At 42.1% G+C, this 19,621-nt stretch overlaps 1 protein-coding gene across 1 annotated transcript in view; it reads right to left on the bottom strand.

The window, feature by feature from the left end:
- LOC120846391 (spectrin beta chain, non-erythrocytic 1) overlaps positions 1 to 19,621 on the bottom strand; it is a 289,174-nt gene that overhangs the window by 128,324 nt on the left and 141,229 nt on the right. The gene's annotated exons all lie outside the window — the stretch shown is intronic.

Below are 19,621 nucleotides of genomic sequence, written 5' to 3' on the forward strand. Positions count from 1 at the left end.
GCTAGACCCTAAGGAGCTTCGCCCCTAAAAAAATTATACAAGCTCGATCATGCTGACAAAGACAGGTAAGCCCAGAATGTGTGATAGGCATTCTTATTGGCGTTCGTCTACGGGGCCCCCTGGTGAAGGCTCTCCCTGCTGCCCCTGCCGTTTCTTAAGTCTTAAGAGAGAGGCATCTGAACGGCACGGCATCACTACAGAGAAAGTGTGTCGAAGATTCGCTCCCATCTCTGACAAAGGTTGTGAGATGGTACAGCGCAACATACCCACATGCTTTCAAAGCCGCAGGGCGCGCAACCTTCGAACGTTGCACAAAAGGATTTTTTTTGGCGTCGAGAATAAACGCCATCCCTCGTTAGCTCAGTCTGTAAAGCACGACTCACAATTTTAAGGTGGTGAGTTCAAATCCTGCCAGGTGATTGAAGTTTGTTTATGTGGTTCTCTATGTACGTAACGCTTTCAGTGCCGGCCTTTTGTTCCAGTCAACGTTACACCCAAAACCTTACGAATCTCCATGAAAGTCGGCTGATAAAACACATTCTGCGTTAATATGTATAGCTAGATTACACGTGGGTCTACACCAGCTTTGATATGCTAAGAGGCCCCATCTACCAAACATGTTCCGTGTTTCACCCTTACATGCAACTAGAAGCTGCACCTATGCCTAGAACCAATAGCTTTTAGGTTCTCCTAAAATTGCTATGATGGGAAAGTAAACAACAAATAAATACATACTAAAAATACAATATAAGTTGTAACAGGCATCTCACGGATTCATTTTGGCAGTCACTAATGGTGTGCCTGGCAAACACAAAGAAGGCAACTTGCGGAGATAATGGAACCTTATTTACTGCTTAAACTTCTAGCATGCTCTTTCCCTCTCTGCCACATATTCCACAAGCAAACAGGTCTGCAAACTAAATATAGGTCAACAGATGGCGCCCTATGATTTCTAACATAAAAGGAAACAAAGAAATGCTGTTTGCAAACAGAAGAGAACCAGATTGCATCTCCCTGAACAAGAGCAGGTTATCTCCTCAGAAGAGCCAGTCCAGGGGTCAGTCTTCTGACGCAAATCCCCAAAAGTGATAAGCAGTCTTTCTACAGAGATTTTGGCAGCCCTCAGCTAAGAGAATGTGCAATTGACCAGGTTGGCTGAAAAACTTGCAGACGAGTGCAAAGGCTCAGAAACATCTATAATAATAACAATATTAATATTAATAATCAAAAACAAAATCCTCCCTGTGCCTCTTACGGTATTCTTAGCATTGCTGATGAGCTCTTCGTCTCTGGCACGAGTGATGTGCAACATTTGTGAATTGTGATAAGAGATACGATTTTATTTTTGCCTCTGTTGTTTGCTGATGTGGTGCCTGTAATAGTTGAATTCATCTTATCGTTAAGGTGTACAACTATCGAATAACCCACTTCTCTTATGGGCCTGACATATGTGAAAGCAATTTATAAAATAGTAACAACCTTCTTTTATTTGACATCTACATTTTCTTTAGTACAAAATATCTGAGCAACCCAGCAGTGGCACTGGATTTAGAGTTGCTTCAGATTCGGAAGTTGGCATGTAAGAATATTTGTTACAGGCACACTGGACCATGTAATAAACATTTACATTATTGGTAAGAGCTACAATAACAAAATATATAGCAGATTAATGGTATGTACAGCCTGCATACTTGCAGATAATTCACAAATAAGGAGTTTTTAAAACAGCCAAATCCAGAACCTGAAACTATGCCAATTTTGGCTGAAATTCAGGGTCCACCATTTCCAAAAGGTAGGTACTACCATAACATTCCGAGAGATGACCCACCCCCGAAACATAACCCACCCATATTTTTTTGCATGATTTACTATTTAATAAAAAAACATAGAAAGATAGTCCACTTCTCGTAATTGCAGGGCACTGGCCAATCAATGGTGACCTCGGCAGAAATGTTGTTACTTAATTACGACGGGAGATAAGCGAACATTGCTAACTGGGATTGACAGTCAAATTAGGTTCACTGCCCCTCCCTGCAATCAGAAGTTTCGCAGGTCACAAAATCTAAGACTAGCATTTTTCAACTTTTGATGCAAAAGCCTTAACTATCTCATGGAGCAAACTGGCGTTATCCGAGTGTGGCAGGCATTATCGTTGTCTGCAGCAGCGATAAGCGCCACCTAAATTCCCACTGGCTGAGCGAAATGGCACCTAAATTCCGTCTGTAGCAGCTAAAAACGGCGTCTAAATTCCCCCGAGCGAAGCGGGACCTAAATTCCCATTGGCCGCGACGTGTCATGTGGCCCCATAGCAACAGCATCATCGTTGCTACCGTGCCAGCCAAACTGCTGGCGGTACAGCGGGAGGGGAAGACACGGGTATGCACTGGCCTGATGTTAGGCCTAACGTTAGGTAGACCTAACGTTAGGACTACTGTTACGCTTTGAGGTCTACCGTCGTCAACCGGTGCGCGGAGCTATAGTGCCTGGAGCGAGTGTCCGACTGGTGTGTTTAACGTCCTATGCTGCCCATGCATCAAAAGTGATCCCGAAGTGGCAACAAATGACATCACATAAGCCGCAGTGTAACACTGTTGCATGTCGCGATCCTGGCGGTTGGTCGTAAAAATGCTGTTAAAAAGCATGAGCGAACGTGAGTGTCGCTTTCGTCACAGCATCCCAACCTCTGACTGCCAAAGCGTTTGTGCACTGTCGCATTGGAGAGAGACCTGCAGCGGAACAGGCATCTGCCACACCCACCACCGCTGCTGGGACACAACCAGGATTGCGACCGGCGACAGCGTGACACTTCTACAATGTCATCAGGCGGAAATTGAGAGACCACTTTTTTGGATGCGGTAACCACACTAGTCGGATACGCATTCCAGGTGCCATAGCACAGCGGTTTGACATGAGGGGGGGGATGCGGGTATTGTACTGGCCTGACGTCAGGCCTAACGTTAGGCCTAACAATACGCTTTGAGGTCTAACGTCAACAACCGGTACCCGCAGCTAGGCCAATGATGATGATGAGAGGACACATGATTTCAGCACACGCCGCGCCAAGCTTCGCACTCCTTCCACTGCCTCACCCAGCAGCGCACCAGTCACCAGTGAGCCAGGATGCTTTCCTATTCACAACTCATAAAAAGTGCATATGTGTCAACGGAATTTTTTTTTTTTTTTTATAGCATGCTAAAAGTTAATTTACTCATTATTTTCACCCAATTTGCTTTTGATTTTAGGTGAGCTATCCTCGGGATTCTGGCAATCTGAAATCGGTCATACTATGCGAGTAAAAAAATTGTAAAGGTGGCCACGGTACGGAGCTCAAACCTAGTCTTATAAGCACACATTCCTGTTTATCTCCATTTCGCTTCACATGGATCTGACTCTTAGAATGAAACTCCTCAGATATCTGGGGGCACAAACAATCAACCACACAACTGGACGCAGGTAAAGATATAAAATATCTTGTGAATAATGGATCGGTTGCAAATAGAATTAGCATGGATGCAGATTGGATGCAATCCCTAAAGCTTGCGTATAAGTAGACCGTAGACTTTTCAGTTTTAACCGAAAAACATCAATAAACATCTGTAAGTGTCAAAATACAAAATCGATTAAAACCCGAGGACGTCGATATAGATCGGTGGGTGTCGAAAGTACAAAATCGATTCAAACCAAAAGACACAGATTTCTTGAAATTTTTGCTCCATCTAGGATTGTCTGTCGAAATCCTCCCCTCAAAAACTAGAATGCTTAATTTCTCATGAGTTCTTTTTTTTTTACCAAGAATTATCGTTTTTAGCGTGCACCCAAAGCAGATCACCAAAATTCACCAATACGTTAAAAATAAATAAACATAAAAAAGCATCAATTGATTTTTCATCAATGAAAACACCAAAACTTCTATGGCAAACATATACGACGGGGATATGAATATGTTAGAGGAGTAAGGATGCTGTTTCTGAAGCCATAACTGCCTTATGTGGGGAAGGCTATGTGCCTCAACTTCACTGATATAAAAGCAAATGCATTTTGCTTAAATCCATTTCCCCAAATTCCAGTCCCTGATGCTCTGTGAACCATACGAGACTTTCGGTCACAAACTGTAGTACATTCCAGAAACTCTGCCCCTTCACAGAATGACAATACCACAATATGCTAAGCTTTTTGCTCAGACATTACCCTTGTTATCGGCCAAATATACTGCCTCGAAACTCAGCATCACTATCTTCAAACAACATCATCAGAGTTAAACACAAAAGCTGCTCGGCAAAAGCAAACAAGTATCAAAAACGCCATTCAAACCTAAACGTAGAAAAAAAATTTCATAGCAATACAGGTGCAGATATCAGTATCCCTATCCACACAAGGGTCTAATCACGAAATTGTTACATAACATTAGAGTCAGCCCGAACCACCCCCCCTCCCCCTACAAACCAGCATGTGCAACCGACGCGATTCATGCGTAGGGTAGCTCAGCACAATCTGTGTCCCTCAGTCTTTGTCAGTACGAGCAAGCGAGCAGACATTTTACGTGACACAATGACATCACGTCATGTGGTTACATAACATAACACGACGAAAGACCACGACGTCGAGTGTTATCACGTAATCTGACATCCTTTCACAGGGTCACGTAACGCAAGGCCCCATGACCTTGTGCTTTCCCCATGGTCTTGTGACACCATGGCATGATGCCATGCAACACTAACATCCCATCAAATGGTCATGTGACCAAGTGCCTTCCTGATGGCCACATGACACCGCGAAGTCATGTGGCACCGTGACATTACGCGACGCAGTGATAACATATGATGTCACGGTGTCACCTGACCTATGGTCAAGTGATATAATGTTTCGTGACACGTCAGGTCCAGTGTTCGTGCAAATTAAATTTAACCAAAATTCGAGGGAAATTCAGGGATTTCAAGGATGCCAAATAGAAAAATTCAAAGGTCCAAACAGACGTCTCATGTGACCTAGCAAACCTTCGACTCTTTCTTAGCAGGGACTTCTCCATCCATAGCTGCAATTTCTGCCTTTATTTCCCTGACCGTTCGTCCCAAACCATTGACCAACTGACAAAAAATTGATGACACTTCTAGATTTGGCATCCTCAGAAAAGCTATCTGCAGATTTTTGCAACTCCTTCAACATTCTTTGCAGGTAATCATTTTTCTCTTGCAACTTATAAAAAGTAGCACCTGTATCCTTTATAATGGGGAATGCCTGGAATCACCTATTTCCAGAAAAGAGTAGGATTCCAGACAACTAAACAACTATGGCTAAGTGTGAGCTTTGGTGTGCCGTGTACGTAGAACCGAAACCATGAAGCCCCATTGATTTTTTTCAAGAAAATTTTCAAGAAATATGAGGTGTGCCTCTACATTAGGGAAATTTCAAAGGCCCTTGTGAATCCATTTTTGTAAATTATTCTAGATTTTCAAAAATCTGCATGAACCCTGGTCACACCATGACGCCACAAAAGACCTTTAAATGTATACCAAAGAAACAGACAATTTAATGTCCCATTCTTCCTCCATTCCTTTGTCTCTTCTTTGGTCCAATTTTCCATTAGCTCTTTCCACGAGCGTAAGAAACCCCTCCCTGATTCCCACCTTTTTCTGTAATGCAGATAGAAAAGAAGACATCTTGCAAACACCCCCCAGATTCCAAGTTTCTCACAAAGCTTTTCTGTCGCATTATTTACATCCTTCGTTCCCCCCTTCCTTCGGCTGAAACGCTTCTCCGGCTGTACCTCCGCTGCAGATCCTTGCCTACTATAGAAACATATTTTAACAAACCCAACAAAAATCTTTGTACTTCGCCAAGCAATTTAAACAGTTTTCTTACGCAATTTGCCGTCAAACTGCAAAAGCAGAAGACAAAAGATTATTTTTCCATATCAGACCCCATCCACGTAAAACTCCAAATGAGGAGCCACCGGTGGGCCTGAACAAATAAAATAAAGCCAGAGCGAGTATTCCCAATTTATTCCTGCCGCAATATTATCCAACTACAAGAACCCAACCACTACCGAACAATGGAAACGAGTGGAAACGAAAAAGGAATGTCCCTCCTCCCGAGGGGAGGGAAACAAACAGCGCAGTAGCCGCGGTGATAACGGCCCGTCCTTTTACTGCAACCCCGGGCCGAGCAGCGCGCCTTATAGATTAACCCGGGGGAGGGGGAAAGCCCCCCCGCGTGGGAGGGGCGCAATTAGCGGCATCTGCTGCTTCTGTTTATGGCCCGCCCGGCCGACGGCGACGGCCGATGGAGCGTGAACGCTTATCTCGCAACGGCTTCACGCTCGGCAGCAATGCGCGCGCGGGAGACCGGACGCCCGTGTAGTCGGGCTTACGGCGAAAACGGTACCATCAACACGGCCAGTATGCTTCCGCAGAACAAAACATTTGCCTCGGTACCACCCCGCCTCGCAAAGACCGGCAGCTGACGCCGGGCCCTGCGGAATGTGGCGTCGCCCCTGCTAGGCTTCGGGTGAGTACGCAGTCTATCCGCAACCCGCTCTCGTGCGCTGGTTCCGGAGCTTCTCGGAAGCGTGCTCGTCGCCCTTGGCACGCTTTCTGAGGAAGTGGGATGCTCGCGGCAAGGCAGATTCATTGGAAGGGATTGTGCCGAATCGGCCTTTCTTTGGCCAGCAAACTGTGTGGGCAAGAGGGCAAGCTGGCTTCCGGACGAAAGCCATAGCTGGATGAGACACGCGTGGGCAGGGCAAATCTTAGCACTTAGGACTGCCTGGCTGTTTTGCCTTGATCTCAGATAGTAGTCTTTCGCAGGAAATGTCTGGAACTGCCTTATTTTGCTGGTCAATGGCAACGGGTAGCAATAAAATATTTGGTATCTGAAAATTTCCTTGTCTCCCTTAAAAGGAAGATTGATGCTTGAAACAATAAAATTAGACAAAAAATGAACAGTCGCAAAATAAAGAAATTAATACAAAAAGCCCTTTTTGGAATCTTGAGGTAGCTTTTACAAAAATCAAAGAAAAACTCGGTTTGCTGGAGAAATTTAGGTGAAATTATGTCCGAGGGGTGCGGAATCTCCGTGTCCATTCGAGCACCCACGAGGTGTTTTGCGCTTGTAAACAAAGCTGTCTTTTGACATCTGTTGAAAAGTTCCTTGGAATTTTTATAGCACCTTTCAACTGGTCATATTGGTCATCACGAGGTTCAGTAATCCCAGCTTCTTTGTAAAAACATAGGTACGAAACTTAACCTTCCAATTTGTGCACATAACTGTGACCAGAGCGACGTCCTGTTCGGCGATACCACGGAAGTGGGAGAGCAACAAACGCTAGACGATTTCCCCCTCTCGCCCGTCTAGGGTCCAGGTGCCCAGCGTGCCCCGATGAACGGCACTGCACCCTCGACCGACCTCTCGGCAGATCGGGTGGTGGCAGCCATAGTCGTGTCGGCCGAGGCGTGCGTCTCCGTGACGGGCAACACGTTGGTCCTCTTCGTGTCCCTGTGGGACGACCAGGTCAAGCGGCACCGGTCCAGCCTGCTCGTTGTCAGCCTGGCGGTCACAGACCTGCTCAGCGCCACCCTCGTCATGGTGCCCTCCGCGTGTGCCCTCACCTACGAGGGCTGGCCGCTGGGCGACCGGGCCTTCTGCACCTTTCACGGTGTGCTCAACTACTGGCTCACGTCCACCTCCAGCCTGACTCTGGCCATGATTGCCCTCGACCGGGGACTCGCCATCCAGAAGCCGCTCGAGTACGTCCAGCGCAGCACCTGGCGCCGCGTCGCCCAGATGGTCGCCTTCCCCTGGACCCTGGGCATCGTGTTTGCGCTTGTGCCCGCCTGCCTCGACTGGACCGCCTACCAGTTTGACAACATTGTGTGCGACGTCGACTGGCACCCCAGGCACGAGCACGTCATCTACTACGCCGCCGCCTTCTCCCTGTGCTTTGCCGCTCCCGCCGTCGTTGTGCTCGTGCAGTATGCGCGCATCCTTCTCTCGGTGCGACGACTGCGCGAGATGGTCGCCGCGCCCGTCGCAAACGGGGCGACGTGCTCGTCCGGCCGGCCGCCGCTGGTGCGCAGGCATTCGGACAGCCAGAAGATCCTGCTGAGCATCCTGACGGTCATCGTCATCTTCTTCGTCTGCATCATCCCCTTCTGCTTTACCAAGTTGGTGAAAGTGCTCCTAGGACCCCAGGCCATCCCCAACTGGCTAGATATGATGTCCACGATCATTCAGTTTCTGGCATCAGTAGCAAATCCTTTTGTCTACTCCATTGGACTCAAGAATTTCCAGGATGCCCTGTGTAGACTCACACGCGCAGGAAGGTATAGGAACCCATGGAGCCTAAATCCCCGATGAACCGTTACAAAGTGCACATCTTGCTTGGACTTGAACTATGCATTTCGGGTATTTCCTAGACATGGAGTGCCTTCAGAAAACAACTAAAGCTGCACCTCAAAGTCATCTCATTACATCTTACAGCCAAATCTCATAGTTACGTGCAACATTACACCTCATAAATGTATTATACACACGTTTCATTGTCATATCACAGAAACTTCATGTTTATGTCAAAGGTGTCTCATGGCCCTGCAAGCAATCATTTCTCATTATAAAGAGACAAAGACATGTGATGGACAAAAGGGAAAACAGGACGCAAAAAAACAGGGCAAAGTAAAATAAGTGCACATAGGACAACCGCCGACTTTCAACTGAACATGTAATACAAACAAAATCGGGAATTACAAACACATCAGTCATGAGATGGTCAATCAACACATGTCAACAGGCAATCACTCTCTGCTATGCAAGTATAGCAATGTCTGACTGACGCATTTCGTATCTTCTTTTTGTTGAATCGCTTAGACTTGTAAGATTTTCCTAGTCATTTGGTTTCTGCCTTTGACAATAATCTCCACATCTTTAAAGGTGGGTTGACACCCACAGCCAACGCAGCGCAGTACTTTGTCCCTATATTTTGCGTGCCGTTTGCCCTTTTGTCATCATGAACCAACTAGCCCACATCGCCACCCTCACACCTGAATGGTCCAACTAAAAATGTGTGGTCAACTGCCCATCTCCACTGCAAAGGGAACTTCTGGAGCCAAGTCATGTAGACATCTGTGAAATGGGTTTTGTAGTCTTCTAGTCAAGAAATAAGGCTGTCTCTGAACCAATTGCAAGTTGTGCTGAGAAATTTATCTCTTGCGCTATTCACGGAAGCCCATATCAAGCACTCAACACTGACAGCTCCGAAAAACCAATACATCGAAGATTATGCTGACCAAGAAAAACACCAATTAAAACAAAAACATTATAGGTGACATTTTAAGGCATTAATACTAAACGAATGAACATAAAATTGAAACCTTCACACAAGAGATGACACACTTGTGCACATAATTTAGACAAGAATTTGTTTAAAAACAGAAATTAGCCATTCACATTTTCTTTTACTGAATTTCTAGTTCACACTATCTAGTTATGCAAGATCTCAAAACTGAGGTTGTCAGTAAAATAACTTCCTTCGGTATCCAATGTGGTGCCAGGCCAATTATGACATACAGTAGTAAAGCAAAAAATTTAGTTTTGCAAGATGTTCTCAAAAACATGAAGGACACTTAAGCTTCGCCTTTAAGAGCAAAACGCAATAGCGTTATCGGGCCCTGTTCACATTGCCTTCTCATTCGCTTGCCAAGCTCGGAGACGCGAGTGCGCGCCAAGATCCGGAGACGCTGTTGCATCTCGAGATCGTCCCGTCGCTGCTGTCGCCTCAATTCGGCGTCAAGGGCACGCGTATAAACATATAAACTCCGGCTCATTCCCACACCGTGCAAGCGTGCCTTGCGTGGCCTTTTTGGCCACGCAAGGCATGCTTGCACCGAGGGGTCGAGGGTTCAAATCCCGCCTAAAATTCTTCAAATTTTTTTCTTTAAGGCAAATGAATTAGTTTATTAAGTGAAATCATTGGAGCAACCTTTAATTCACATTACGTGTCATGTTTTAATCACTTTAGATCCCCCATGCGTGACTTTACGTTTCACCTGAGCGTTGTTTGAAATTCCCGGACGAGGTTATGTGGCTGCGATGTCATGGATTTTAGCGCACGCTAAATTCTGCATCAGTAAGTAAAAGCTGTGTCAGTAAGTAAACTTCCTTCAGTATCCAATACCCTGTCAGAGCAATTTGTTATTAGGAAAGTGCAAAGATTAAAATTTTCTAATATGAATCGATTAGAAATATGTAAAGAACTAACTTCATATATTGAATTTAATATTGAATATGCGTGCAGTATTAACAAGTGGCAACAAGCCTTGCCTTTTGCAACAAGGGCTGCTTCCTCCATTGAACCATATCATCCAGTGTTTGCCGACTCCCCAAGAGCCTGCTCGCAGTGTCCTTTTTATATTCATCAACAAAGGGTGTTGTTTCAAGTTGCTTTGAAGCATTGTTGCTGTGCCCGTCTGCATTTCAAGAACACTTTCGCACAACTTGCAGCGAATTGTCAACGGCGAGAGAGTTTTGTGTGGTACAGTTAGAGAAGACTTTTTCTGGCTTTTGTTCCTCATTTGCTCGGCGGCTCGTCAAATGCTGCTGAGGCCATACTCTGAGAACCTGTTCGAACAAGGACAGTGCCAGCATTGACTACAGCATTTAGCGTGGCCTATAAATTGCCAAACAAAACCCACAAAGCAGAGGTAGCCATCTTGCCAGGTAGCTGAGTTGTTGTCGGTGGCGATGCAGTGTTTTTTCTTTTAAATTTTTTTCTTTTTTCTTTTTTTGTTTATAAATATATTCAGTAAACCTTCTCGAGATAAGCCGATTGTTTTGCCTATCTTTATGACTAAAAGAATGCATAGTGTATATTGCTAAAAAATTCATACACAAATAGAAAGAGCTGATACAGAAATGATAATGAATGCATCATGTGTATATTTCGGCAAATAAACATTCTGATACACTTCAGAATGTTCAGGGCATGCACAGTGTGCCGATTATTCCTCATTTACTTGAATATTCAAAGTTTTGTTCGGTTATTTTGGAAATTTCGAATATGCAGCCCTCAAATCGAATATGTAAAGAATAGGGAAAATATTCTATTCGTATTCCAAGTTCCAAATATTCGCACACCCATAATTTTTATTCATAGTATGCTAGCAAAAAATTTAGTTTTGCAAGATATTCTCAAAATTCAAGCTCTGTCAGTAAAACAGCTTCCATCACGGAAGTTGTTTTGCGCTCCTACGGATGTCCTACGGATGAATGCTTACACCTAAGCATCCATCCGTAGGACATGGAAAGAGAATCTGCAAAACCCTTCAAGCCGAGTGGCATCGTCAAACACGGCACTACCGGAACTACCTATTTGTGCACTTGCGTGAAAACCTGACAAGTCCCTTCTGCAGACGGACCAGGCGAGAAATCGCCTCCCTCACAAACAGAACGACAAACCATCTGTGGAGACTCACTTTGTGACATCTCCGTAAGAACAGACCAAAGGAAGAACGGGCGTTGAGTAACCCTGTATGCACAATAGGAGACATCCATATACCAAACTCAGTACAGCAGGTTCTCAGTCTAGGCCCTAAGTTTGTGGTGGAACCTAAGAAGACGGCACCGGAGTTACTTTCCCTTGTGAGACAAGTCTCAAGACGAGCTCCGCAGACCGAAATGGATTGCTGCACCTCTGAAGGTGTAGACATGCTTATGTGTTACAAACCACCATCTACTCCTCTGCCCATCAAGAGAGTAATAACGTACCTGAAAGAGAATTCAATATATCTTCTGCCCGCTGACAAAGAAGGAGGTTTTGTCCTCATGCATACGGACACGTTTGGGGAAAAGGCATTAACAGCAGTCGAATCTGTTTTCAACAAGCACTCTGAGATCTCTCTAAAAAAAGTTAAAAGGAAAGCAAAACAATTTTGTCATTCAAACAATTTAAAACAACTCTGCTCCTACATCGATCGCAGTAAAAATCTGAGTCTAGAATTATTCTTCGGTGCCAAAACTCGCAAGGTAGATTGCCCCCTCCGGGTTACTGTTTCGGAAAGGGGAACATGGCAAAAGTCTGTTGCCTTATTTCTGCAAACACAGCTAAACCTACTTATCATTGATGATCCATACCTGATCCGCAGCTCCCACGAAGTTTTCAACTTCTTAGAAGAGCATTGTGACCAAGACCTAAAGGTGTCCTCCATCGACATTAAGGATCTGTACTATTTCTTGCGCTACAACCGTCTCCTAAGGTACATAGAGGACAGCATAGACACCTACGGTGCTATTGCCTTTCAAAATGCGTCGGCTTATCCCAGAGTAAGTTTTTGACCTTCATCAACATCTACCTCAAGTCGACCTTCGCTACCTACAGAAGAGAGGTATCTGCATCGAATCCTGCATTGCCCCTGTCCTCAGCAATATCTATCTAGCGCACCACCACAGGAAGTTAAAAGAATCATTAGACACCTCCAAAGTTATAAGAGTGTTCCGGTACATCAACGATTATTTAATTGTTCTAGCTTCCGACGATCACAACTTTACCAGCATGGTTGCCGACGTCCTCGACAGTTTTAAAGCCTGCATGAGTCATTTGGAAATCACTCATGAACTTCCAAAAGAGCGCTCTTTAAGATTCCTTGATCTTTGACTCTTTATGTTACCCCATCATTTATGCTGGTCGTTTGAGCCCAGGGGAAAAAAAACGCTATTACCATTAAACTCGGCCGATTCAAAACTTGTTAAAAGGAGCATTGCGCGGTTATGCTTCAAAAACTCACTCACAAAATCCTGCTCGCATTCCATTCCAACAAGCTTTGAAGGGAAAGTCTCAAGACTAAAGCGTGCAGAATACCCAATCTCGTTATTAACATCAGTGGCCGAAAAGCTTATCAATGAAAGCAGGCAAGACGTATGCACTCAACAAAAGCAAAGAAACAAAACAAAGAAACCCATCATTGTGCCATATATTTATAATTTTTCTCACGGACTGAAGAAAATAGCTAACCGAGTAAACTTGGAAGTCATCTTCTCAGCTCCTAAAAAACTTCGCAGCTTGTGCAAGAAAGTAAATACCCCACCAATTACAACTGTCGGCTGCAAAAAGAAGCATAAGAACACCTTTGTCCCTTGTACAGAGAAGGTGGTATACTCCTTTCCCCTCTCTTGTGGAAAACTGTACATAGGTCGGACCGGAAGGTGCCTCAACGATCGCACTCGTGAGCATAAGAACACACACCAACAAAAACTCTGAACATATAGGCATTCACCGTCGAGACTGTGGCTGCTCACTGCTGCTGAGTAACTGCGCCATACTTAACAAGCACAACAACCAGCTCACAAAAGAAATTATTGAGGCAGAGAACATTGCAAAACATAACGGCAGATGTGTTAGTACTCACAAAAAGAATCAGAGTACCTAGCCTTACATTAATTTCAATTTAGTTAGCTTTAAATTTAGCTTCATATCGAAATAAAAGAAAAAAAGACCAATTATTCTCCCTGGCTCTAGCCTATAATACAAATAGAAGAAGAGAAAGTGTTAATATAAGCGAGAGTTGTCAGTCAGCGCTGCGTAAGTCTCTTTCTTTTGTGTGTATGTTGACTTGACTGACCGCTTCCCAAGTGCGCTGTCCCCACTGTACATCTAAGCACTTCTTACGAGTTGTGAATGCGAAAGCATGAAAGCCTCTCGTCCACTTCCTTATTTCGTCTGCTGCATACTTTTCGTCACCAGTCAGCGTGCGAAGTCCAAAAACAAAACAAGGAACTCGACTGCGAGTTAACATTAATCAGCGAGTTTCGTGTTATTCATAGTTTTCGAAGTATTAAAAAAACTCAAGTACTTCGAACAGTGAAAGTGTGAAGCAAATCAAACTGAATAGCAATGATTATTCGCCAAGTTTTCAAAGTTTTGAATATTCACACACCCCTTCAATTCAAACAAACAATATAGTTTTGCAGGGTGTTCTCAAAATTCAAGCTGCACAAATAAAACAGCTTCCTCCAGTATCCAATGTAGTGCCAAACTGATAGTGATTAAAAGCTATTCAACCAAACTATTTAATTTTGCAGGGTGTTCTCAAAATTCAAGCTGTGTCAGTAAAAAAGCTTCCTTCAGTATCCAATGTGGTGCCAAACTGATAGTGATTTAAAGTGATTCAACAAAACAATTTAGTTTCGCAGAGTGTTCTCAAAATTCAAGCTGTGTCAATAAAACAGTTTCCTTCAGAATTTAAAGTGGTGCCAAAATGGTATAGATTTAAAGCTATTCAACGAAACAATTCAGTTTTTGTTCTTAAAATTCCAGCTGCACCAGTAAAACAGCTTCCTTCAGAATTTAAAGTGGTGTCAAACTGGTATAGATTTAAAGCTATTCAGCGAAACAATTCAGTTTTTGTTCTTAAAATTCCAGCTGCACCAGTAAAACAGCTTCCTTCAGTATCCAAAATGTTGCCAAGCTGGTATTGATTTAAAGCTATTCAACAAAACAATTTAGTTTTGCAGGGTGTTCTTCAAATTCAAGCTGCACCAGTAAAATAGCTTTCTTCAGTACCCAATTTGGTGCCAAACTAATATTGATTGAAAGCTATTCAACCAAGCAATTTAGTCTTGCAGGGTATTCAAAAATTCAAGCTGTGTCAGTAAAACAGCTTCCTTCAGCATCCAAAGTGGTGCCAAACTGATATTAACTTAAAGCTATTCAAACAAATATTTAGTTTTGCAGGGTGTTCTCAAAATTGAAGCGGTGTCAGTAAAACAGCTTCCTTCAGTATCCAAAGTGGTGCCAAACTGATAATGATTTAGAGCTATTCAATCAAACGATATAGTTTTGCAGGGTGTTCTCAAAATTCAAGCTGTGTCAGTAAAACAGCTTCCTTCAGTATCCAATGTGGTACCAAACTGATATTGATTTAAAGCTATTTAACCAAACAATTTAGTTTTGCAGGGTGTTCATAAGATTCAAGCTGTGCCAGCAGAACAGCTTCCTTCAGTAACCAAAGTGGTGCCAAACTGGTATTGATTTAAAGCTATTCAACAAAACAATTTAGTTTTGCAGGGCATTCTTAAAATTCAAGCAGCACCAGTAAAACAGCTTCCTTCAGTATCCAATATGGTGCCAAACTGGTATTGATTTAAAGCTATTCAACAAAACAATTTAGTCTTGCAGGGTATATTCAAAATTCCAGCTGCACCAGTAAACCAGCTTCCTCCAGCAACCAATGTGGCACCAAATAGATATTGATTTATAGCTATTCAACCAAACAATTTAGTCTTGCAGGGTTTTCTCAAAATTCAAGCCGCACCAGTAAAAAAGCCTCCTTCACTCTCCAAAGTGGTGCCAAACTGATATTGATTGAAAGCTATTCAACCAAACAATTTAGCCTTGCAGCGTGTTCTCAAAATTCAAGCTGCACCAGTAATACCACTCCCTTCAGTATCCAATGTGGTGCTAAACTGATATTGATTGAAAGGTATTCAAACAAACAATTTAGTCTTGCAGGGTATTGCCAAAATTCTAGCTGCACCAGTAAAACAGCTTCCTTCACTATCCAATGTGATGCCAAACTGATATTGATTGAAAGGTATTCAAACAAACAATCTAGTCCTGCAGGGTATTCTCAAAATCCAAACTGCACCAGTAAAACAGCTTTCATAAGCATCCAATGTGGCACCAAATTGATATTGATCTAAATCTATTCAACCTAACAATTTAGTTTTGCAGGGTGTTCTAGAAATTCAAGCACCGTCAGTAAAAGAGATTCCTTCAATATTCAATATGGTGTCAATCTGATATTGATTTAAAGCTATTCAACCAAACAATTTAGTCTTGCAGGGTTTTCTCAAAATTCAAGCCGCACCAGTAAAAAAGCCTCCTTCACTCTCCAAAGTGGTGCCGAACTGATATTGATTGAAAGCTATTCAACCAAACAATTTAGTCTTGCAGGGTATTCTCAAAATTCAAGCTGCACCAGTAACACCACTCCCTTCAGTATCCAATGTGGCGCTAAACTGATATTGATTGAAAGCTATTCAAACAAACAATTTAGTCTTGCAGGGTATTGCCAAAATTCTAGCTGCACCAGTAAACCAGCTTCCTTCAGCATCCAATGTGGCACCAAATTGATATTGATTTAGAGCTATTCAGCCAAACAATTTAGTCTTGCAGGGTATTCTCAAAATCCAAACGGCACCAGTAAAACAGCTTCCTTCAGCATCCAATGTGGCACCAAACTGATATTGATTTAAAGCTATTCCAACAAATAATTTTGTCTTGCAGAGTATTCTCAAAATTCAAGCTGCACCAGTAAAACAGCTTCCTTCAGCATCCAATATGGCACCAAATTGATATTGATTGAAGGGGACACACCCCCTGGGAGGGTCAACTTTTGAACCCTTGGGTTAAAATTAATTAAATTTACAGGGTAGGCTGGTGGTCATGCTAGAGGGTGCATAACAAAATTTGAAGTCTGTCGGTTAAATGGGAAGGAAATTAGAGCAGCTTCTATCAGCAATATGCCTACATTGTTTAAACTATAACAATGTTCAAGATCTTTCTTCGCTAGATGTGTAGCAGAATGCCTAGGGGGTGCGGCAATGGAAAGTTTTTCGTAAAAAGTCATTTATTTATATAAACTTTCTCTTTTGCAAAATTGGTCAACTTTTTGGTCTTCTGTGTCTTCAACAAAATGTCAACATTATTTATAAAAGACATTCGTAAAGTGAGAAAAAAATTCCATAGCCGCATTCCTTATAAAATTTCAGTAAAAAAAAGTGAAGAACTAGCCTTCCCTGTATTGCCATTATCAAATGATAGATTGACCAAAATGGAATTTATACCAAAAAGTGGAACAGAGAAAAATATGTTCAAAGTGCTCCAAACCCTACATTTTCTTCAGCTTTGGTGGACAAAAAATAATTTATAAAAAATCAACTATACACTGTAATCTAATTAAACTTTCTAGGGATACTCTCTAGATGTTGATGGATGCAAATATGTCACTTTTCAAAATCAAGTTTTTTTGCCGAAATATTTTTTTCTAGGAAGTGTCTCCCCCTAAAGCTATTCAACCAAACAATTTAGTCTTGCAGGGTATTCTCAAAATTCAAGCTGCACCAGTAAAACAGCTTCCTTCAACATCCAATGCGGCACAAAATTGATATTGATTTAAAGCTATTCAACCAAACAATTTAGCTTTGCAGTGTTCTCAAAATTCAAGCTGTGTCAGTAAAACAGCTTCCTTCAGTATCCAATGTGGTGCCAAACTGATATTGATTTAAAGCTATTCAACCAAACAATTTAGTTTTGCAGGGTATTAAAAAATTCAAGCTGTGTCAGTAAAACAGCTTCCTTCATCATCCAAAGTGGTGCCAAACCGATATTGACTTAAAGCTATTCAACCAAACAATTTAGTCTTGAAGGGTATTCTCAAAATTCAAGCTGCACCAGTAAAACAGCTTCCTTCAGTATCCAATGTGGTGCCAAACGAATATTGATTTACAGTATTCAACCAAGATATTTAGTTTTGCAGGGTGTTCTCAAAATTCAAGCTGTGTCATTAAAACAGCTTCCTTCAGTATCCAATGTGGTGCCATATTGATAGTGATTTAAAGCTATTCAACCAAACAATTTAGCTTTGCAGTGTGTTCCCAAAATTCAAGCTGTGTCAGTAAAACAGCTTCCTTCAGAATCTAATGTGGTGCCAAACAAATATTGATTTAAAGCTATTCAAACAAACAATTTAGATTTGCAGGGTATTAAAAAATTCAAGCTGTGTCAATAAAAAAGCTTCCTTCATCATCCAAAGTGGTGCCAAACCGATATTGACTTAAAGCTACTCAACCAAACAATTTAGTCTTGAAGGGTATTCTCAAAATTCAAGCTGCACCAGTAAAACAGCTTCCTTCAGTATCCAATGTGGTGCCATATTGATAGTGATTTAAAGCTATTCAACCAAACAATTTAGCTTTGCAGTGTGTTCTCAAAATTCAAGCTGTGTCAGTAAAACAGCTTCCTTCAGAATCCAATGTGGTGCCAAACGGATATTGATTTAAAGCTATTCAACCAAACAATTTAGATTTGCAGGGTATTAAAAAATTCAAGCTGTGTCAATAAAAAAGCTTCCTTCATCATCCAAAGTGGTGCCAAACCGATATTGACTTAAAGCTATTCAACCAAACAATTTAGTTTTGAAGGGTATTCTCAAAATTCAAGCTGCACCAGTAAAACAGCTTCCTTCAGTATCCAATGTGGTGCCAAACGAATATTGATTTACAGTATTCAACCAAGATATTTAGTTTTACAGGGTGTTCTCAAAATTCAAGCTGTATCATTAAAACAGCTTCCTTCAGTATCCAATGTGGTGCCATATTGATAGTGATTTAAAGCTATTCAACCAAACAATTTAGCTTTGCAGTGTGTTCTCAAAATTCAAGCTGTGTCAGTAAAACAGCTTCCTTCAGAATCCAATGTGGTGCCAAACGGATATTGATTTAAAGCTATTCAACCAAACAATTTAGATTTGCAGGATATTAAAAAATTCAAGCTGTGTCAATAAAAAAGCTTCCTTCATCATCCAAAGTCGTGCCAAACCGATATTGACTTAAAGCTATTCAACCAAACAATTTAGTCTTGAAGGGTATTCTCAAAATTCAAGCTGCACCAGTAAAACAGCTTCCTTCAGTATCCAATGTGGTGCCAAACGGATATTGATTTACAGTATTCAACCAAGATATTTAGTTTTGCAGGGTGTTCTCAAAATTCAAGCTGTGTCAGTAAAACAGCTTCCTTCAGTATCCAATGTGGTGCCATATTGATAGTGATTTAAAGCTATTCAACCAAACAATTTAGCTTTGCAGTGTGTTCTCAAAATTCAAGCTGTGTCAGTAAAACAGCTTCCTTCAGAATCCAGTGTGGTGCCAAACGGATATTGATTTAAAGCTATTCAACCAAACAATTTAGATTTGCAGGGTATTATAAAATTCAAGCTGTGTCAATAAAAAAGCTTCCTTCATCATCCAAAGTGGTGCCAAACCGATATTGACTTAAAGCTATTCAACCAAACAATTTAGTCTTGAAGGGTATTCTCAAAATTCAAGCTGCACCAGTAAAACAGCTTCCTTCAGTATCCAATGTGGTGCCAAACGGATATTGATTTACAGTATTCAACTAAGATATTTAGTTTTGCAGGGTGTTCTCAAAATTCAAGCTGCACAAATAAAACAGCTTCCTCCAGTATCCAATGTGGTGCCAAACTGATAGTGATTAAAAGCTATTCAACCAAACTATTTAATTTTGCAGGGTGTTCTCAAAATTCAAGCTGCGTCAGTAAAACAGCTTCCTTCAGAATCCAGTGTGGTGCCCAACGGATATTGATTTAAAGCTATTCAACCAAACAATTTAGATTTGCAGGGTATTCAAAAATTCAAGCTGTGTCAATAAAAAAGCTTCCTTCATCATCCAAAGTGGTGCCAAACCGATATTGACTTAAAGCTATTCAACCAAACAATTTAGTCTTGAAGGGTATTCTCAAAATTCAAGCTGCACCAGTAAAACAGCTTCCTTCAGTATCCAATGTGGTGCCAAACGGATATTGATTTACAGTATTCAACTAAGATATTTAGTTTTGCA

This window comes from Ixodes scapularis, unplaced genomic scaffold (assembly GCF_016920785.2).
Source record: "Ixodes scapularis isolate PalLabHiFi unplaced genomic scaffold, ASM1692078v2 PGA_scaffold10__122_contigs__length_95168666, whole genome shotgun sequence".
NCBI classification, from domain to species: Eukaryota; Metazoa; Arthropoda; class Arachnida; order Ixodida; family Ixodidae; genus Ixodes; species Ixodes scapularis.